The sequence below is a fragment of the Choloepus didactylus genome, chromosome 7, assembly GCF_015220235.1.
Source record: "Choloepus didactylus isolate mChoDid1 chromosome 7, mChoDid1.pri, whole genome shotgun sequence".
Lineage (NCBI taxonomy): Eukaryota > Metazoa > Chordata > Mammalia > Pilosa > Megalonychidae > Choloepus > Choloepus didactylus.
In genome coordinates, this window is record NC_051313.1 from 125,735,014 (window position 1) to 125,757,540 (window position 22,527).

At 41.2% G+C, this 22,527-nt stretch overlaps 4 non-coding genes across 4 annotated transcripts; 2 read left to right on the top strand and 2 right to left on the bottom strand.

The window, feature by feature from the left end:
• The first annotated feature begins 4,598 nt into the window (after positions 1-4,598).
• TRNAM-CAU lies at positions 4,599-4,670 on the top strand. The gene has a single exon. It is a non-coding gene; the product is annotated as a tRNA-Met (tRNA).
• A 2,052-nt stretch (positions 4,671-6,722) lies between these two features.
• TRNAK-UUU lies at positions 6,723-6,795 on the bottom strand. Its single transcript has one exon. It is a non-coding gene; the product is annotated as a tRNA-Lys (tRNA).
• Positions 6,796-11,002: 4,207 nt separating this feature from the next.
• TRNAL-CAA lies at positions 11,003-11,108 on the top strand. The gene is made up of 2 exons: positions 11,003-11,040; positions 11,063-11,108. It is a non-coding gene; the product is annotated as a tRNA-Leu (tRNA).
• A 9,726-nt stretch (positions 11,109-20,834) lies between these two features.
• On the bottom strand, positions 20,835-20,940 carry TRNAL-CAA. Its single transcript has 2 exons — positions 20,903-20,940; positions 20,835-20,880 (listed from the first exon to the last, which is right to left on the bottom strand). It is a non-coding gene; the product is annotated as a tRNA-Leu (tRNA).
• Positions 20,941-22,527: the final 1,587 nt, after the last annotated feature.

Sequence of the window (22,527 nt, forward strand, 5' to 3'; positions counted from 1 at the left end):
GGTGGAGGAAGTTGGATGTCGTTTAAAGCTATTGAGGTGTCCCCAGGGGTGTGGGAAACTGAGTCTTCCATGTTGCCTGAGGCATATCTAGGGTGGTGGCTTAGAACGCTAAGCCTCAGGCCTGCATGGAACGCCATGCGGACCCGCCCTGTAAAGATATGTGTCTTGTGACTATGACGACAACGTTTACTATTGTCCTAAACCTAGATTGTTCCTTCTGATATGCAACAGGATGTAAACATAGGTATCTGGTGGGCTCTCCTGAGCCTGAGGACATTTAGCATATACTCCCTGATCTTCTGAAATAAATAACTGGAGCAAAGGTGCATTATTGTCCACTTAGCACGAGATGCCGTGGGCCCCCTGCTCCCTTAATTCTTAACTTTGTGCCTGTGTCTCATTCCTGCGCCGCCCTGTCAGCAACACAGCGGTAGCCAGGTAAAGGTGTATTGTGTCCCTTCAAAGACGAAGGCAAACTTAGAGGAAGGTTGTTGAAACTGGCAATGAACAGAATGTATTATCCAAATCTGTGACTGTAGAGTATATCCAGTTACTGATTGAATGGCATCAGTAATTTCAATAATATTTGGTATGAAGATGTTAATGGGTGTGTTCTGGTTTGCTAATGCTGCCAGAATGCAAAACACCAGAGATGGATTGGCTTTTATAAAGGGGGTTTATTTGGTTACACAGTTACAGTCTTAAGGCCATAAAGTGTCCAAGGTAACACAGCAGCAATCGGGTACGTTCACTGAAGGATGGCCAATGGTGTCCGGAAAACCTGTGTTAGCTGGAAAGGCATGTGGCTGGTGTCTACTCCAAAGTTCTGGTTTCAAATGGCTTTCTCCCAGGACATTCCTCTCTAGGCTGCAGTTCCTCAAAAATGTCACTCTTAGTTGCACTTGGGATAGTTGTCCTCTCTCAGCTTCTCTGAAGTAAGAGTCTGCTTTCAATGGCCGTCTTCAAACTGTCTCTCATCTGCAGCTCCTGTGCTTTCTTCAAAGTGTCCCTCTTGGCTGTAGTTCCTCTTCAAAACATCCCTCAGCACTGAGTTCCCCCTGCCCGTCAGCTCATTTATATGGCTCCACTGATCAAGACCCACCCAATGGGTGGGCCAACACACCATGGAAATTATCCTATTAGAGTCATCACCCAGAGTTGGGTGGTGCGCATCTCCACAGAAACACTCAGAGAATTGCAATCTAATCAACATCGATAACATCTGCCCACACAAGATTACATCAAAGATAATGGCATTTGGGGGACACAATATATTCAAACTGGCACAAGGTGGGATTACAAACATTAGGTTGCAGCAATATACCATGAGGTTTCATTCATTCTTTCCAGGTTTAAGGATTGGACTGTTGGAGAAGCCATGGAGATAGTCACCCCTTCTCTAAATAGGCCTTGTATAAATGTTTTGAATCCTTGAAGGCCCTGTTTTAATTTATATTGTTCTATAGCAACTATTTTGACTGCTGATGGTGATGGAGGGAAGGTCCATGGGATCTCATTTTGTCAAGCTGATTGTAAGTGTCAAAGACTTAATTTTACTTACTTTATCCATTACTTACTGGGATAGAGTGCCCATGCCCACTATGGATAATTTAGGGTAATGAGGACAATATTATCATGGGGAACTTAGACAAGGCAATAGTTCTGATGGTTAAAGTGAAGCATACCTATTTGTCCACCATCTTATGTTTAGTAACCCCCCTAAGAATATAGGGACAACTTGTTTAAATATAATAGGACCCCTAGGTATCAGAGATCTTGTTTTAAGTTAGTGGGATGCCCAGGTGTAACTGTAATTTGAGCCCCATTAACAATTAAGCCTATAAAGATTTATCAATCGGTGTATTTCAGCAGATGTTAAAATTAATTTAGAACCTGTGTTGTAGAGGCACAAAAGCCAATTGGCAATCTTTTTATCTTTTATTGTATATATTTTTAGTAAATTTAAATTTCCAATTGAGTCCAATTGTGACCTCTGTTTCAGTTTTTTATTTCCTCCCCCTTTATTCTGGTTGTGTGTGTGTGTGTGTGTGTGTGTGTGTGTGTACTGGATATACTTGGGGCTGGGGGTGGGTCCTCTCCACCCTGCTCACATTTATAAGTTTCTTTTCTGACGAGTCCCAAAACAGTATTGTCAGGGTTAGGGGGCTGCCCCTTGGTAATTGTTTCTTTATTAGGTTCAGGGCTCCCAGCCTTAAGTTTGGTTTGATTTGACTCCTTGGTATGTTGATAAGCCATCATACTCAATCAAACCCTGAGTCTTTGTTGGTCTGTTTCATAGTCACCCAATAGGGTGATAGAGGTGTGGAGACAAAGCATTAAGGGCTGTTTTTTATGGTCTGCACTATGAAGAGAGAGATGCCATGAGTGTTTTTAACTTTCAGGTCAGGATAAGGATTTTGTTTTGATGACAGAGTGAGAGGTGGCAGCAGCAACAGCATAGGGTCCTAGTGAGCCATCTGCTTTTAGGAGTGTTGACCTCAGCGTACAATATTGTGCCTGCTCTTCCTCACATGAGTGATCACCTGAGGGGGCCATGTATTGCACAAGATATCAGCATTTCCCGAGTGTTCTGTAGAATAGGGCCAATGCCTGGTTGCAACACACAACCAATGGGTTGTTCCACTGAGCCTGGCATCAGTCACAGTTTATGCTGAAATCAAGACCACAATTCAATCTGAGACACATAGGTCCAGGTTAAGACACATGGCACAATATGGGCCACTTTAAGGAGGACTCTAGTACCGTACTCCTGTCCCTGAGTGCTAATTATTAAAACTTCCAACTTAGTTGTGTTAAATCTATAAAAGCTAGGACTCAGCAAATTCAGCACGTGCAGGACAGCTCAAAGTGCATGCTCTCCAGCAGGCAGCTTTCTGGTTCCAAGATCATGCTAGCCAGTAGGCAGCAGCTCATAGTACATACTCATCAGCAACAGCAGAGCAAGTTAGCAATCCATAGCAAGAGAGGAAAGACTCCTTGTGGTGGTGTCATCACCTAGATATCCTGCTCACAGAACCAATTGTTGTGGTCACTTAGTAGAGAAGGATGGATCCCCTTCTAATTAATGGTCAGATGTTGAGACCGGTGATACCACACACAAACCAAGAGGATGAGAGCAGATTCATTCACTAATACACTGGGCCTTTCTAGGGAAAGGCACCCAAGCAGTCTGTTTCATGAGTGAAGGGAAGGGAGAGTGACACTGGGTTTTACTGTAGTTAGCGGTTGGGGCCAGGGTGAGGATTCCTGCCGGCAGTGCAGACTGGGGCTTTCATGGTTTGAGCTCCTCCCTCCCCCACAGCCAAGGAAGGAGGCAAGCACCTGGGATTTCTTATCAGCTTGGCCACAGGTAGGGCAAGAGGCAAAGATGGAGTGGTGAAGCTTGAAAGCTGTCAGCAATAAAACACAAAAAGTAGAGTCAGGTTCTTTATTACAACAGCATTGACACATAGAGCATTTTGTTATTTTTTTATTTGATTATTGAATTATCCATGTCTAATTAAGCCACATTTAGATTAGGTAATTGGAACCAACACAGTTGAAATTTTGAGGAAAGAATCCTTTAGGAATCTGGCGAACTATTCATAGATCAACATATTATCTTTCTGTAGTCTGTCCTCATCCTGGGCTGAGGAGAAAAAGCATACTCAAGTTGTCAAAGACAGATCTTCTCCTTAACACTTGTAAATCATAATTTCAGTTCCAGAAAGATAATGCGCTAGTTATTTCTATATACAATTCAAATAATATGTGAGACTAAAGTAAAATCCAGGAAAGTGTAGCTATTATCATTATCATTATTATTATTATTTGCTGAGAGTAGACTATAGACATTTAATATTACATAGACATTAGAGAATAAAGCTGATGGAAAGCAATTAAGAGGACTACTGGGTAGGAATGAATAGAGGGTAGGGGCATTGGAGTGGTTCCAGAAAAAGATCAAGTTTTTCTCAGATCAGAGGTGAAGGAAAGACTGCAAGAAGTCTCTTTCCCCCCAGATGCTGGTGACTTCCCCAATAATGGCGTATGGTATAACAAAAATTCCTGACAATGGAGGACTTAAACTCATGCTTTCAGAACTCAATTAACTGATCAAGTCCTTAACAGTGAATATCACAGATTTTGATCTCTTTTATGCCATCTCAATACTGGTAAAGGAATTTCCACACTGCACTTTGACAAGGCAATCGACTACCTGAATAGAAAAACGCCAGAGAACGTAAAATGTGGGAAAGGGAGAAAAACCTGAATTTAACTTTTCCAGGCTATGTAAAACAATGAGTACTTAATATTAATTTAGGTTCCACCTTCCTTTTTACAGCTTTCACACTTGACAATGCTCGTAGCCATGTCTACACACACCCTCACATTCTTTGGCCAAAACTTGCTGGTACACAATATTTAAAGAAGAGAGAAATTCAGGAGAGTCTTGAGATGAAAGAGAGAAGTTAGAAGAGACGGGTGGAAACAGAAGGAAAATAAATTAAGGAAAATGAATAAAATTGGACTTGTGCAGGAAGCTGAAAGAATTCTTATGAATGAAGGAGACTGATTTCGGCCGCTTACCGTACTTTAGCAGAGTGGCGCAGCGGAAGCGTGCTGGGCCCATAACCCAGAGGTCGATGGATCGAAACCATCCTCTGCTAGGAGGTTTGCTTTAGGCGTTCTCTCCTTTTTCTTTTAGAAAAGACGTTTGTATAATTACGAATGCTATTTGCTATTTTCCCCAAATTTAAGCCGCAGTCCCGCAGTCCACCGCAAATAACATTACGCTGCTTTCCATTTCTTGTCCTGTTCGATGGCGTCACCGCCAAAGGTTTTTAAACTGACGTTATTGTAGGAAACATCAGATCTCAAAGGTGCTCAAAAATGTCTCGTAAAAGATTGAAGACCTAACGGGACCAGGACCGCGAATACTACTACCGCGACAGCCAGGTCGTTCTTGTCTTTGAAGCTCAAGACAGAGGTGGTGAAACACACTAGAGGAAGACCTGGATTGACGTGGAACTCCTGGTGTTCAGGTGGATTACCAAGTGGTTCCATTTTGCCTTAGTAGACAGGAAAGAAGCAACCTACATGGTAAACGACGTGTCACAGAACAGAACAGAGAAGACGGAAAAGGAAGAGAGGGGACTGGGTGGAGAAAAGAAGGAGAAAGAAAGAAAGTGAGAACTAGGGCGGGCATGCTGAAGCGTGAGAAGCAGGAAAGAAGTGGGTTCTGAGGGATGTGGTCTTCCCCAACTACAGAAACCCTTGGAAGTGGATGTCACATCCCACCCTCGTTTTTTTCCCCCGGCCCTAAAAATTCCTGGAAATCCCAACTATAAAGTTCAGGAAAACTCCGAACGGGTCAACGGTCTTAAACCACCTGCCTTGTGCTATTAGACATAACCATCTACTTTCCTCGTCTTTTCTTTCCTTGAGTTTTCTCTTTGCTTATTTCAGCCATTCCTAAATTGAACACATTCTCTCCTCCTCAGATTCATTAGAGCCTGTGCATCCTGCTCTTCTCTTATCTCCTACCAGTATATTCCATCTCCCAGGACTCCTCTGCTCTGCCCAACAACCCCTTTTCCGCAATCTCTGACACGGGTGAAAATGCTTCTGAGTGGATCCCGCTCTGTTCTGAGCCGGATTTCCATCTTCATCCCCCGGCAATTGTGCGCATTAATCTCCCTTTTAAAGAATAAACAGAGAAGAGATTAAATGATCTGCTTGGTGATAATAGCCTCCAGTGCCGGTCCGAAACCTGGGTGACCGAGCCACACTTTTGGGAGAAATGGGCTTCTCTAGCTCCTTTTGGAGACCTCATCCATTTACACATCGAATTAGGACTCTGGCGTAGACTGGAGGGCTCAGTCGGGAGAAGATCATACTGTTGATCTTTTAATACATGTTTCAGTTGAGGGGCTACTTCACACGATGTCGGGCACATCTAGATACAGAGGATTGCTGCTGCCCTGCACGCTGGAAGATTTCTGGGGTACATTTTAAGGAGGGAAACCCCACAACTTTTCACATGTGTTTCTCTGACAGGAATTCCTTCACTCCTCTTCCCCTCAGGACACATGACATCGTGGAAATAAGGGAAATGGGCATGAAGTAAATGCAATTCTGCTCTTCACACGCAGTATCCACCGTGGACTTCTTGGCTAGTAGCCATTTAAAGTCTTACAAAAAGTATAATACACAGAAAAAGTGCACAGAAGCTCATTTTCAGGGTTTTTGTAGATTTATATCTAAATCCCAGGGGAAGGAGAACAGTTCTGTAATGAATGCACAAAATAGACAGCTTTCATTGACAATGTCAATTTCAATGTCAAAAGGTTTGGACTGTACTTTATCAGCTGCTTTTTGCAGGGTGGTGCAGAACTTCAGTGCACTAAGGCCTAGTCTAAGACGCGGGGAACCTGGGAGACCAAAGAGGCTCTCAAAGAGTGTATATAAGAGTGTATATTCTAACAGGGCCTACCCCTGTAGCGCCCTACCATCTAGAACAATTGGCCAACTCCACACCAAGGAGTTTTTTTTTTAAGTATCCCTTTTCCTTCGATTGCCCACGTTTCTAAATCCTCTTAGGAGTCTCTCCAGGAGCGGTCGAGGTAATAAAACTAGCTCCGATGAGGTTAGCCCACAAAAGACCGTGTGTTTATTTGGGCAAGAGTTTAACAGGAGACCTAAATGGAAACTACACTTAACGCCTGAACAGGGACTTGAACCCTGGACCCTCAGATTAAAAGTCTGATGCTCTACCAACTGAGCTACCCAGGCTTCGAAGAGAGACGTTCATCGATCCGAAACAACTGAGTGTCGTATGTAATTTAGTGCACCAGGAAGACCTAGAGGAATCTATGCCTTCAGGAATGGTTAGGGTCTTCCAAAAGTGTAGCTCAGTCACCCGGGTCTCAGGATTCCTGAGTCACTTACCACTAAGCGAATCATTTAATTTTCACACTGTACATTCATTAAACAGCAGATTTATGTGAGCAATGTCAGGGAGAAGGATTGTTCTAGAGTCAATCATTGCGGAAAGGAGATACTAGGCTTGGACATAGGGTCCCTCGGAGACCGCATTTACTCCTCAGAGGTGGTGAGATTTCCCCTCACCAGTCTGTGGGAGATCGAGGAGGAGGTGACCATTTTAGGAAGGACTGGAGTAATCGAGGAGAATCTTGGAGAAAATCTGCAAAGGGAGACAGTGTGCACAAAATCCCAAAGCAAAAGTGGCAGAAAAGAAGATAGGAGCTGTACCAAACATGGACTGCCTAAGCCAGAAATACTTATTTTGAGTCAATACTACTTCTATCATTTAAGACACAATTTATTATTTTTTTCCATACATGAAGACAAATACATTCCTGACCAAATAGGAGGAAATAATGCATAAATGTGATATTACCCATGGCACCAACTATTGTAAAACAGTGTGTGTATAAATGTCATTTTGTTATATAGATTGCACATAGAATTTCAGAGATTAAAAATAATATGACATATATATATATATATATGAATGACATTTAGATATTACTAAATGTTGATCAGAGGTTGTTTTCACTTGACCTAAAAAACAAACCATCACATCTGCAGGGTTTTGGGGGTTTTGCTCCACCACCACCCCGCCACCCTCCACCCTTGAATGTCCAAGTAATGTACGAAACAGACATCCTCATTCACTCTCTGAGCTTCAGGCCATTTAGGTACCTTTTCCTGACTCTCAAGGTCATTGATGAGGTAAAAGTCAGAGATGGAAGAAAGGATGGGATCAGGTGTTTGGGGATGGAGCAATGGGTAAGATGGGATGATGATTGTGGTTTGGGAAAGGGTGGAGGTCAGTCTGGCAATGAAATTGTAGGTTGCACAAAATTTCTATTCCAGCTACATAGGTCCTTGCTTTTACTCAAAAACTCCAGGCCTCATCGCACTTCATCAACCTTGCTCTTGCTGTTCCCTCTGCCTGGAAATACCTACCCCAGATAGTCAAGTGACTCAGTCCTTTTATTCTTTCAAGTCTTCGTTCAAATGTCACCTTCTCAGTGAGGCCTTCAGTGACAACACTATTTAATATTGCAAAAAGCTCCCTCACATCCCACATCCCTTCCGTACTTAGGTTTTCTTTGTGACACTCATCACCATCTAGTCATCTGTGTCATTCAGAAGCTGGCCTGGCACTCAACGGTAGGTCCTGATGTTCTCCTGTTGAACATAAACAATTTTACAGAACGTCACCATCAGACAAGTTCCCTGAAGACAAAAAGCAAGACCACCCCATAACGGTGTCGGAACAGACAAGATGTAAACACTGCCCAAGCCACAAACACCAAACATCTCTCTCTTACAGTTAATATGCGTGACTGTTGCTTCTTTACCAACTAGAGCTTCAGCTTTACCAACTAGTCTGCTCTTCCCTAAGAGAAGACTCATTAAGCTATCCAACCATAGAATTACTCTCACTACTTAACAGTATCAAACCAACACAAAGCCCCACTTCCTTAAACCCTCCCCCAAATCTCCCAACCAAAACCCAAATCCTGTAATTGTTTCCTTCTGACACTCTCTTACTGCAACACTCTGCAGTTCCTGAGGGTCTGTATTCTCCCTTGCTGCAGCAAGTAATACTTATCCAAATTGGTCAACTACAGGTTTGTGTCCCTGGTGGTTTTTGGCACTGACTAGTTTGGTTTATTGTCTGACCCCCCCCCCCCCCCCACCGCTCCACTCTGTATCTTTGGTGCCAACTACAGAATCTGAAACTGAGTATATACTCAATAAATATGTGTTAAATAAATTAATACATTATTAAAATTTATCACAGGAAAGAAAAAGTTCCCATTATTGGGAAGGGAAAATCAAGAGCAGCACATCCTGTCATGTGCCTGACTCTCCAGAGAGGCTGGATCAGTACAACTGGAATAAAGCAGGCTACTTTCACTCAGAGTAGCATGCTGCCCTTCTTGTCAACTTCATAAGCAGATCACTGGTGTATACCCTCTGTGCCTCCACTCCCCCCTTATTGCCAGGAAAAACCTGCCAAGAGTGAGAGTTTTAAAATTAAGTCAACCATTTTCCAACTGGAAGCTCGCGCTATCTCTCTCTCTCTCTCTCTCTATCTATCTATCTATCTATCTATCTCTATCTCTATCTATCTATCTATCTATCTATCTATCTATCTATCTCTCCCTCTCTCTTGTCTCCCTCCCTCCCGCTCCCAGTTCAGGTCTCTTCTTTCTACCACGTGGTCATTTCTTTCAGAATTTCCTACTTTGCAAATCCCAAAACAGTAAATCTGTTGGACCTACCTAATAAACATTTTCCTATTGGGAAGATTTTTGATTTAGACCTCACAGGTCGCTTGACTGGCTGTATTAGAGGTACCTCTGGTCTTCAGTTGGGTATTGGCAAGTGGCTTTATAGATCATGGATATCCCCGTTTCAAGTGAAAATTAGGTCACTTGTCTAAATGGAAAACTTTTCTTTAAATGAAGCCTCTGGAAATAGCAGTCTCGTTGACAGTCCTGCTCAAAACTATTCCAAATATCTCAAACTACTTTCCATCACTTACACCTTATTGTAGTTCTTCCACAGCGTGCCTCTACTTGTGTTGACACTGAAAAAAAGTGTGCTCTTTTCTGAACATTTCAAAAATCGTTTCACCGGTGAGAATTTCCGTGTCCATTTCCTATTTCTAATCTTTTAATTTTGGGTTGCATAGTTGCGTGCATGTAGGTGAGAAGTTGCAATCCAATATCACACGACTCTTGTGTGGCGCAGAATTAAGTGCATTGCTTGTTAAACAGGCTTCTTGCCCATAGATCACATCGTCTCATTCTTCCTTTCAGGAAAGCTTCCAGATCTGGCGGTTCTCACAACCTGCTCTGCTGCCCGCCTGCCCAAACCATCATCTCTGCCTGGGTTACTGCAATGGTCTTCTGACCATGGAGCCTGAATTCAAACCCACTTATACCTGTCTCGAGGCCCTCACTCGTTCCGCGTCTCCACATGGCACTAAAATAATAGTTTAGATGCTACGTCAGGACAAAAAATTAGACAAGTAAAAACAAACGAACGAATTCCTCTTTAGCCATCGCCCATACACAAAGCAGCCTGAAAATGACTAATTTGCAATCGGTGTGTCTAACGTCTGGAACCTTCCCGTAGGAGATGGAAGCGACGGAAGCTACGAACTAGATAGGACCATTTTGTCAAAAAACGAAGAATGAACAATGGATTCAAAAAACGCCCACCTTCACCACTTCACAAGGCAGGAGGGATGGAGGGAGGTAGTGGGGGGCGGGGGGGGGCAGATTGAGAGAGAGAGAAAGAGGGAGGGAGGGAGGGAGAGACTATTTATTACAATGGGCATCCGTCCATTTTACTCGTTTCTCTATTATCGTACGTCATGTATCACGTCCCATTTCTTCTCTTCAGATCGCCTCTCCCTAAGATTGCAAGAAGAAGAGAATGGGAGAAAGAAAATGAAGGATTAAAAGCCAGCGGGTGAAGAAAAGTGATGGAAGGAGAGATGAGATTCCTGGGGAGGAACACCGGGCGGAGGGAGCTATAGTCTGTCACGTACTTTTAGAGGGACAGATAGTTCAAATGTTGAAAACAAGTTTATAAAAGGAGGGTTTAAGTCCTTCTCTCCGGCTCCCTTTTTACCGATGTTACTTCTTAAATGTCATTGTGGGAAGGAGTGAGAGTGAGCACAGCTAGAAGCGGCTGAAGAGTTCTCCGCAGCCAGAGCTAACACGGTTTACAGACCCGTTGTCGTAAGTTCGAGAAATTCTCGCATCCTAGCCACCGACTTGAGTGGTGGGGCTGCGGGTCAGTGGGAGGAGGGGAACCTCCAGCGATAGCCTCTAGATGCCATCAAGATTCGTCTTTTCTTCTCTTTCCTTTTCGCAGAACTCGTGTTTTAGCCTTCATAGCCCGGTGTTCTCCCGGCTCTCACTGGCAGCCGGACCCAACCGGCGGCTGTGTCAGGATGGCCGAGTGGTCTAAGGCGCCAGACTCAAGCTTTCGCTTCCCTTATCGGGGCTTCTGGTCTCCGTATGGAGGCGTGGGTTCGAATCCCACTTCTGACACGCGCTAATATTTTGTTCCTGCCATGCTCCGTCAAACGTTTCGTCGAAGTTCGTCTCTGACTTCGTAACACCTGAGGTTGCTTCGTGCTCTTCCCTCCGCGACTCCTCTCATTGACCATTTCACCAGATCTTCCCACTGCCCCTCTGTCTTGTACTTTTACGTTGAATTCACGAAGAAACATTATGAAATCTGCAACAAAAGCTAATTTCCAAAGCCATGCAGTGATTGATGACAGTGGTTGAGGACGGTTCTCATCCAGAAAAATTTCAAACTTGGACTTGAGCTGAAAAATTCACCAAAAAAAAAATCTTTCCCACTGCTAACCTTTGAACTGCTGTGAGGTAGGGTAAGCCAGGATATTCAGCTTGTATTAAAAAAAAAAAAAAAAAAAAACATTCACTGAACTGGAGGCAGTTAAGCCTGTGAGAATGAATAAAGTTCACTGTTGACACTACTGGTTCAATAACACATGACAGTTTCAAATATTTTCAGCAAAGTACCTGCTCATGAATAATACAGTCAGTAACCACAGGCTTTAACCACCTTTCATTTTCACAACCCTTGTCAATTTGTCCAACTAAACGTTTTCTGCTCCATTTTTTACAGAGTTTTATCACCCCAGCATACAATCCATCCAAACTGTATAATCAGTGGCTCCTAGTTTAATAACAGATTTATGCATTCACCACCACAATATATTTGAGAACATTTTCACTGCTCCAAAAAAGATTCCCATATCCTTTATGCCCCACTATTATTTATGCTTAGCTTGATATATTACCTTTTTTATGGTTGATGAATTTTTCAGTGTTACTGTAAGCTATAATCTTTCATTTTCTTTAGTTGTAGTTTTCCCATATACCACTATATTATTAACTCATCATAATAGTGATGTACATTTGTTCTAGGTCATGTAAGAACTTTCTTATATTTGTACAATTAACCACAATCATCATCCATAACAATTTTCGCTGTTATACAGTCCCATGTTCTCTCTTCTAGCTTTCCTTCTAGTGATGTACATGACCCTAGACTTTCCCTTTCAGCCTTACTGACACTCAGCACTTACCATATTGTACTACCATCACCTCTATCCATTTCCAAACATTTACAATCAACTTTATTAAAAATTTGCTACACCTTATGCTCATCTGCCCATTCTCTATCCTCTTTCTATCTCCTGGTAACTCATACTCTAAATTTTAACTCCCAGAGCTTGCTCATTATAATTAGTTCATATTAGTGAGTCCACACACTATTTTGCCTCTTGTGTCTGGCTTATTTTGCTCAACATAATCTCCTCAAGGTTCATCCATGTTGTTGCATGCATCAGGACTTCATTCCTTCTCACAGCTGCATAATATTCCATCATATGTATATACCACCGTTTGTTTATTCACTCACCAGCTCATGGGCACTTGGGCTGTTTCTATCTTTTGACAATCATGAATAATGCTCCTATGAACACTGGTGTACAAATATCTGTTCATGTCCCTGCATTCAGTTCTTCTGAGTATATACCAGCAACAGGATTGCAGTATCATGTGGCAGTTCTATACTTAGATTCCTGGTGAACCACCAAACTGCCTTCCAAAGCGGCTGCACTATTCTACATTCCCACCAGCAGTGAATAAGCATCCCTATTTCTCCACATCCTCTCCAGCACTTGTAGTTTTCTATTTTTTTTTTTTTTGAAATTGGCCATTCTAGTGCATGTGAAATAATATATCATTGTGGATTTGATTTGCATTTCCTTAATAACTAGGGATGTTGAGTATCTTTTCATGTTCTTTTTAGCCACTTGTATTTCTCTTTGGACAAGTATCTATTCAAATCTTTTGTCCATTTTTAATTGGGTTCTTTGTCTTTTTTATTATTGAGTTGTAGGATTTCTTTGTCTATTCTGGATATTAAACCCATAATCACATATGTGGTTTCCAAATATTTTCTCCCATTGAGTATGCTGCCATTCCACTTTCTTGACAAAGTCCTTTGAAGCAAAAAAGTATTCAATTTTGAAGAGCTCCCACTTATCTATTTCTTCTTTCATTGCTTGTGCTTTGGGTGTAAGGTCTAAGAAACCACCTCCTACCACAAGATCTTAAAGATGCTTCCCTACATTTTCTTCTAGGAATTTTATGGTCCTGGCTCTATTGTTTAGGTCTTTGATCCATTTTAGTTAATTTTTATATAAGGGGTGAGATACAGTTCTTCTTTCACTCTTTTATTGAATACATTTATCATCATCCATTTATTGAAGAGACTGTTCTGTCCCAGTTGAGTGGACTTGGCATCCTTGTCAAAAATCAAGTGACCACAGGAGAGAGAAGATGGCAGCGTAGAGAGGAGTGGAAGCTAAGTGGTCCCCGTGGAACAACTACAAAAAAACAACTAGTAAATAATCCAGAATAACTACAGGGGGACAAACGAGACCATCCACTCATCATACACCATACACCAACCTGAAATGGGAGGAATGCCCAAGAACACAGCATAAAATCTGTAAGTAAAACCTGTGGATCCCTCCCCCATAGCCTGAGCTGCAAAGCCTCATGGTGCCAGAGAGAAGCTCTCTGCCAGCAAGCAAATATAGCTCAGCTGAGCTCTAACTGGGGTTTTCAGTAGTGAGTGTGAACTGCTCACTACAGGTACACATCCCCAAAAAACAGACAGAGGCTTTGGGTGACGACTGACCTCGGAGAGCTGGAGGGTCGCCTTGGACTAGGTCTGAAGGGGACTATCTGTTTCTTTTTCAGCTCAGTGGAGAAAGCCCCAGTCATTTTCTGTTTCCAGGGCTGTGACTCAGAGAAGGGTGGAGACAGCACAAGCAGAGAGAGAGACCACTGAAATGCTAATGACCTCCCCCTAGGGGCTCTATCTTCTCTAAGAGGAAAGGGGTGGAGCCCTTTCCATTCAGAACCAGACCCCAGAACCTGGGGGAACACGGCCATACCTCCACACACCAGTCAAGAATTATAGGCTAACAGGCATCACCTGCTGGGCAGAAAAGCACAGTGACCTGAGGCATCACAGGGTGGAGCAATTTTATAAGACACACCCTCAGGGAAACCAGATACTGAATATTTTTTCCCTCTGGGACCTGAGCGTGTTCTGGTCTGGGAAAACCTGATTTGGATAACCAAGGAAACCATGCCTAGACAACAGAAAATTACAACCTACACTAAGAAAAACAAAGTTATGGCCCAGTCAAAGGAACAAACATACACTTCAACTGAGATACAGGAATTTAAACAACTAATGCTAAATCAATTCAAAAAGTTTAGAGAAGATATTGCAAAAGAGATAGAGGCTGTAAAGGAAACACTGGGCATATATAAGGCAGAAATCGAAAGTTCAAAAAAACAACTAGTAGAATCTATGGAAATGAAAGGCACAACACAGGAGATGAAAGACACAATGGAAACATACAACAGCAGATCTCAAGAGGCAGAAGAAAACACTCAGGAACTGGAGAACAAAACACCTGAAAGCCTACACTCAAAGGAGCAGATGGAGAAAAGAATGAAAAAATATGAGCAACATCTCCGGGAACTCAAGGATGAAACAAAGTACAATGATGTATGTATCATTGGTGTCCCAGAAGGAGAAGAGAAGGGAAAAGGGGAAGAAGCAATAATACAGGAAATAATTAATGAAAATTTCCCATCTCTTATGAAAGACATAAAATTACAGATCCAAGAAACGCAGCGTACTCCAAACAGAAGAGATATGAATAGGCCTAAGCCAAGACACTTAATGATCAGATTATCAAATGTCAAAGACAGAGAGAATCCTGAAAGCAGCAAGAGAAAAGCGATCCATTACATACAAAGGAAGCTTCATAAGACTATGTGTGGATTTCTCAGCAGAAACCATGGAGGCAAGAAGGAAGTGGTGATTTATTTAAGATACTGAAAGAGGAAAACCACCAACCAAGAATCCTATAGCCAGCAAAGCTGTCCTTCAAATATAAGGGAGAGCTCAAAATATTTTCTGACAAACAGACAATGAGAGACTTTGTGAACAAGACACCTGTCCTACAGGAAATACTAAAGGGAGCACTACAGAGTGATAGAAGACAGGAGTGCGTGGTTTAGAACACAATTTTGGGAGATGGTAGCACAACAATGTAAGTACACTGAACAAAGATAACTATGAATACGGTTGAGAGAGGAAGGTGGGGAGCATGTGAGACACCAGAAGAAAGGAGGAAAGATAATGACTGGGACTGTGTAACTTGGTGAAATCTAGAGTATTCAACAATTGTGATAAAATGTACAAACATGTTCTTTTACGAGGGAGAACAAGCAAATGTCAACCTTGCAAGGTGTTAAAAATGGGGAGGCATTGGGGGAAGGATGCAATCAACGTAAACTAGAGACTGTAACTAATAGAATCCTTGTATTATGCTTCCTTTAATGTAACAAAGGTGATATACCAAGGTAAATGCAGATAAGGGGATAGGGGAGGCATGTTAGACACTTGACATAGGTGGTATTGTCTGATTCTTTATTCTACTTTGATTTAAGGTTATTTTTCCTTTTGCTGCTTCCTAGCTGTTATTTTTTTTCCTCTTTCTTTTGCCTCTCTACCTTCTTTGACTCTCCTTCCTGCCTTGTGGAAGAAATGTAGATGCTCTTATATAGATAGTGGTGAAGGTGGTGGACACATAAATATATGACCATACAGAGAACCATCGATTATTTACTTAGGATAGACTGTATGGTGAGTGAACAAAACCATATTAAAAAAAAAAATGGGTTGATGACAAAAGCTTGAGGGCAATTTACTGAGTGAAATAAGCCAGACACATAAGGACAATTATTGCAGGGTCTTACTGATAGGAACTAATTATAATATGTAAACTCATAGACATGAAATATAGGGTACCAAGGTATAGGACGAGGCTTAAGAATGGGGAGTGGTTGCTTAGTATGAGCAGAATGTTCAACTAGGATGAACTTAAACATTTGGAAATGAACAGGGGTGTCGGTAGCAAGATGTGAGAATAACTAACAGGGCTGAATGGTGGAAAGGGGAAGCTCAGAGTCATATATGTCACCAGAAGGAAAGTTGGAGGTCAAAAGATGGGAATGTATAAAACTGAATCCTATGGTGGGCAATGTCCATGATCAACTGTACAAATACTAGAAATCGCTTCCATGAACCAGAACAAATGTATCGCAATACAACTAGAAGTTAATAATAGAGGGGCATATAGGGAAGAAATATATACCTATTGCAAACTATATGCTACAGTTAGTAGTATTTCAACATTTTTTCATAAACAGTAACAAATGTACTGTACCAATACTACAAGTCAACAATTGAGGGGGGTTGGTTAGGGATAGGGGAGGATTAGAGTTTCCTTTTCTTTTTTCTTTTTTCATCTTTCACTTTATTTCTTGTCTGGAGTAATGAAAAGTTTCTAAAAATTGAACAAAAATTAAGTGTGGTGATGGATGCACAGCTGTATGAGGGTACCCAGGGGCAAGTGATTGTACACTTTGGATCTTTGGATAATTGTATGGTATCTGAACAATCTCAATAAAAATGGAAAAAAAAAACAGAATTAGAAAAAAACAATCAAGTGACCATAGATCTAAGAGTTTATTTCTGAACCCTCAGTTTGATTCCATTGATCAAGATAGCTATCCTTATACCAGTACCATGCTGTTTTAGCCACTATAGCTTTGTAATATACTTTAAAGTCAGGAAATTTGAATTCTCCAGCTTCATTTTTCTTTTTCAAGGTGTTTTGGCTATTCAGGACCCCCTGCCCTTCCAAATAATTTAATAATTGGCTTTTCCATTTCATCAAAGTAAGCTGTTGGAATTTTGATTGGGATTGCATTGAATTTGAAAATCAATTTGGGTGGAATTTACACCTTAACTATATTTTGTCTTCCAATCCATGAACACAGACTGTCTTTCCATTTATTTAGGTCTTTCTTGATTTCTTTTAGCAATGTTTTGTAGTTTTCTGTGTATAGGTCCTTTACATTCTTGGTTAAATTTATTCCTAGATATTTGATGCTTTTACTTACTACTGTGAATGGAACTTTTTCTTTATTTCCTCCTCAGTTTGCTCCTTACTAGTGTATAGAAACACTACTGATTTTTGCATGTTGATCTTGTATCACGCCAATTTGCTTAACTCATTTATTAGCTGTAGTAGCTTTGTCATAAATTTTTTGGGACTTTATAAACATAGGATCATGTCATTCATCTGCAAACAGTGAATATTTAACTTCTTCCTTTCCAGTTGGATGCTTTTTATTTCTTTTTTCTTGCCTAATTGCTGTAGCTGGAACTTCTAGCACAATATTAAATAAAAATGGTGACAGGGGCACCCTTGTCTTGTTTCAGATCTTAGCAGGAAAGCTTTCAGTCTTTTGCTATTAAATGAAAGCATGGGCTGTATCATTGTATTATAAACTGCATTCCTAGCAGTCCCTGTACCTGGCATGCTTCCATCTGGTATAAAGGAAGGATTGGTCAACCCCTGCCTTTGCTCGCTGAGCCTTGATTTAGAAATCCCCTAATAAAGCCTTTCCTTAAACCATGCCCTGTGACATGGTGGTTTTTTCTCTCCCCACCTTGTACAACAATTTGACAATTGCACACCCTTTCAACATGATCAGAAAATGTCTTGATTATCCATATTAAGAAATATTTATTGTCCATTACACTCTCTACATTTTATGATGTAAATCACACCTCTGGTTAGGAAAGACAATGAAATAGAGTGGAGTAGTTGCATAGCCTCTGGCCCCATTTATTTCTGTATATATTTCTTAGTAAATTACAGTGTCCTACTCTAACTACAGTCCCATTTTTCTCCATGTGTTAAATTTACATATATATGTGGATGATTTCTAACCTCTCTATTCCATTTCTTGCTTTGTTTGTCTATTCTTGCATGCTTTTAATTAGTTGAATCTGGATATCTAGTGGGGTAAATGCCACTACCTTTTCTTCTTCAAAATTCTCTTAAACACGTGCCATCACAGGGCTCATCATTTCTGTTTCTTTTTTTCTCGGGGATCATAATCCTACACTGCTTTTTTTCTAGTCTGTTTTCTAATAATTGTTTCATATACTTGTTCTGGTTTTCTTGTATTTTAAGGAAATTCTGCTAGCAGTTAATCCTTCATGGATAGAAGTAGATTTCTCACTTTTTAAATATGTGGTCCTCAAAGATCACCAATTCTCAAATATTTTGGTTAGATTTTTTAATCACTTCAACTATAAATGGGTCTGTGTAAGTCCCTTTGTTAATCAATTGATTTATTTCCTTTTATCTTCATATCCTATTCCCTATATTATTTTTTTCACAAGAAATCATCCTAATGTAATAAATGTTTTAATTTTTATTGTGCTATTTTCTTGCAGAATATGTCATGATATTTTGCACATATATTATAATGCATAAATTATATTTTATATACACTTTTATTTTTTCAAAGTCATCATTATTTTATTTATGTCCTTTAAATGCTGCAAAATATGCCATGGTTTGCATCCACTGTATTTTGCCTTTCCATGCACTCAACAAGGTGCCCTGTAAGATCCTGTCATGGGAAACCCTGCCCAAACATCATCAGATACATCCTTTAAGGGACATGTGGGACTTTTTCCCTGGATATATACCAAAAGACAGAATAGTAAGAGAACATATTATGCTTATATATTAATTGGATTGATTGGAACCAAGTTGCTATCCAGAATGAATGCAGCATTTCAGCAAAATTGTCAAACATTTGAGAATACACACAAAACCACCCAGCTGTGGCATCATCAAGCTTAGCAGTCTAATAGTTGTAAAGTGATGTCACATTGTTTGAGTTTTAATCTCTCATACAACAAATAATTCTAAACACTTCATGTCATGGCTGTTAATTTTTTCCATAAACTTAATGTTAATTTCCTTTGCCTGCTTTCTAATTGTTCTGCTGTTTTCCATCGACAGTTTATAGGCAATTTTTTGTATATAAGTATGAATGCCTTATCAGTTTCAAATAATTTTCTTGGGATTTAGTAATATTGTTTGTATTTTCAGACCCAGTAAGAATACCAAGCTTATTTTGGTAAAGATACACTGTTAGTATCAAGATTAAACATCTTCAAAGTTAAGCACAGGTGAAAAAAACTCAAAGAAGACCTGCATAAATGGAAGTACCTTCCATGTTCATGAATTGGAAGATTTATATTGGAAGTATGGGACATAACTATTTCACACTATTTTCATACATCCCTTAGGGAACCAAAATTCCAAGTAAAATTGATTGACTTACAGGAGAAAAGGACAGTGATCCTTTCCTGGAAAAAGATCATTCTGCAGTGTGAGTTAAGTGGGTATGAACTCAGCTGTGGAAGTCTTGGCCCCAGCTTCTGTACTAGGATGTCAACATAAAGTCTATATTTCTGTGGCAGAAAATAGGGGGGAAATGGAATGCCATAAACCACCTGGAGAAGGTCAGCACCCTTCAGAATTTAGGGGGAAATCAAGAAAGGGCAAAGGATGGTCCTGGGAGGGGTCAACTGGACATCCACTACAGCTCTGGCTCAGGCAATATGCTAATCATCACATAGAGGTGGACAGTCTGGGACAAAAACCTGCCAGCTTCAAATACTCCGGAGAGGGAGGTCTGTCTCCTGGGAAACAGAAGGAACAATCAAACTCCTGTAAACAGGGGAATTCCAAAACAACTAACAATCAATAAGCCCAGGAAAAGACAGAGGCCCAGATTTCAGTAACCAAAAAAAAAAGGGGGGGGGGGATCCATCCAGAAGAAATAAACTTGTTTAAGACTATTAGCCTTTCTGCAGAATAGTTGTGGCTAATGTCAACAGTCAATTACAAAACAAGGTAAATAACTTTTTGAGCAGTTTTTCCTGGCTCTTGATTTATGGACAGATGTTACCAATACTGTTAAGTTGTTTATTTGAGGAGTCAATGCTGAGTTTGAGCTGATAGAAGAAGTAGCCTCTCCCAATAGTCAGCCTGGAACAACGACAGAGTAGAATATTTTATTTCTCAAAGAAGTTGACAGATCATTAATTCACGGAGCCTGAAATGGAACCTGGCAATACGTGTTACAACTGATGGTGGCAAAAATAAGTATGGAGGAAAAAACGTTCAGTTGGACAAATTGACAAGGGTTGTGAAAATGAAAGGTGGTTAAAGCCTGTGGTTACTGACTGTATTATTCATGAGCAGGTACTTTGCTGAAAATATTTGAAACTGTCATGTGTTATTGAACCAGTAGTGTCAACAGTGAACTTTATTCATTCTCACGGGCTTAACTGCCTCCAGTTCAGTGAATTTTTTTTTTTTTTTTTTTTTTTTAATACAAGCTGAATATCCTGGCTTACCCTACCTCACAGCAGTTCAAAGGTTAGCAGTGGGAAAGATTTTTTTTTTGGTGAATTTTTCAGCTCAAGTCCAAGTTTGAAATTTTTCTGGATGAGAACCGTCCTCAACCACTGTCATCAATCACTGCATGGCTTTGGAAATTAGCTTTTGTTGCAGATTTCATAATGTTTCTTCGTGAATTCAACGTAAAAGTACAAGACAGAGGGGCAGTGGGAAGATCTGGTGAAATGGTCAATGAGAGGAGTCGCGGAGGGAAGAGCACGAAGCAACCTCAGGTGTTACGAAGTCAGAGACGAACTTCGACGAAACGTTTGACGGAGCATGGCAGGAACAAAATATTAGCGCGTGTCAGAAGTGGGATTCGAACCCACGCCTCCATACGGAGACCAGAAGCCCCGATAAGGGAAGCGAAAGCTTGAGTCTGGCGCCTTAGACCACTCGGCCATCCTGACACAGCCGCCGGTGGGGTCCGGTTGCCAGTGAGAGCCGGGAGAACACCGGGCTATGAAGGCTAAAACACGAGTTCTGCGAAAAGGAAAGAGAAGAAAAGACGAATCTTGATGGCATCTAGAGGTTATCGCTGGAGGTTCCCCTCCTCCCACTGACCCGCAGCCCCACCACTCAAGTCGGTGGCTAGGATGCGAGAATTTCTCGAACTTACGACAACGGGTCTGTAAACCGTGTTAGCTCTGGCTGCGGAGAACTCTTCAGCCGCTTCTAGCTGTGCTCACTCTCACTCCTTCCCACAATGACATTTAAGAAGTAACATCGGTAAAAAGGGAGCCGGAGAGAAGGACTTAAACCCTCCTTTTATAAACTTGTTTTCAACATTTGAACTATCTGTCCCTCTAAAAGTACGTGACAGACTATAGCTCCCTCCGCCCGGTGTTCCTCCCCAGGAATCTCATCTCTCCTTCCATCACTTTTCTTCACCCGCTGGCTTTTAATCCTTCATTTTCTTTCTCCCATTCTCTTCTTCTTGCAATCTTAGGGAGAGGCGATCTGAAGAGAAGAAATGGGACGTGATACATGACGTACGATAATAGAGAAACGAGTAAAATGGACGGATGCCCATTGTAATAAATAGTCTCTCCCTCCCTCCCTCCCTCTTTCTCTCTCTCTCAATCTGCCCCCCCCCGCCCCCCACTACCTCCCTCCATCCCTCCTGCCTTGTGAAGTGGTGAAGGTGGGCGTTTTTTGAATCCATTGTTCATTCTTCGTTTTTTGACAAAATGGTCCTATCTAGTTCGTAGCTTCCGTCGCTTCCATCTCCTACGGGAAGGTTCCAGACGTTAGACACACCGATTGCAAATTAGTCATTTTCAGGCTGCTTTGTGTATGGGCGATGGCTAAAGAGGAATTCGTTCGTTTGTTTTTACTTGTCTAATTTTTTGTCCTGACGTAGCATCTAAACTATTATTTTAGTGCCATGTGGAGACGCGGAACGAGTGAGGGCCTCGAGACAGGTATAAGTGGGTTTGAATTCAGGCTCCATGGTCAGAAGACCATTGCAGTAACCCAGGCAGAGATGATGGTTTGGGCAGGCGGGCAGCAGAGCAGGTTGTGAGAACCGCCAGATCTGGAAGCTTTCCTGAAAGGAAGAATGAGACGATGTGATCTATGGGCAAGAAGCCTGTTTAACAAGCAATGCACTTAATTCTGCGCCACACAAGAGTCGTGTGATATTGGATTGCAACTTCTCACCTACATGCACGCAACTATGCAACCCAAAATTAAAAGATTAGAAATAGGAAATGGACACGGAAATTCTCACCGGTGAAACGATTTTTGAAATGTTCAAAAAAGAGCACACTTTTTTTCAGTGTCAACACAAGTAGAGGCACGCTGTGGAAGAACTACAATAAGGTGTAAGTGATGGAAAGTAGTTTGAGATATTTGGAATAGTTTTGAGCAGGACTATCAACGAGATTGCTACTTCCAGAGGCTTCATTTAAAGAAAAGTTTTCCATTTAGACAAGTGACCTAATTTTCACTTGAAACGGGGATATCCATGATCTATAAAGCCACTTGCAGATACT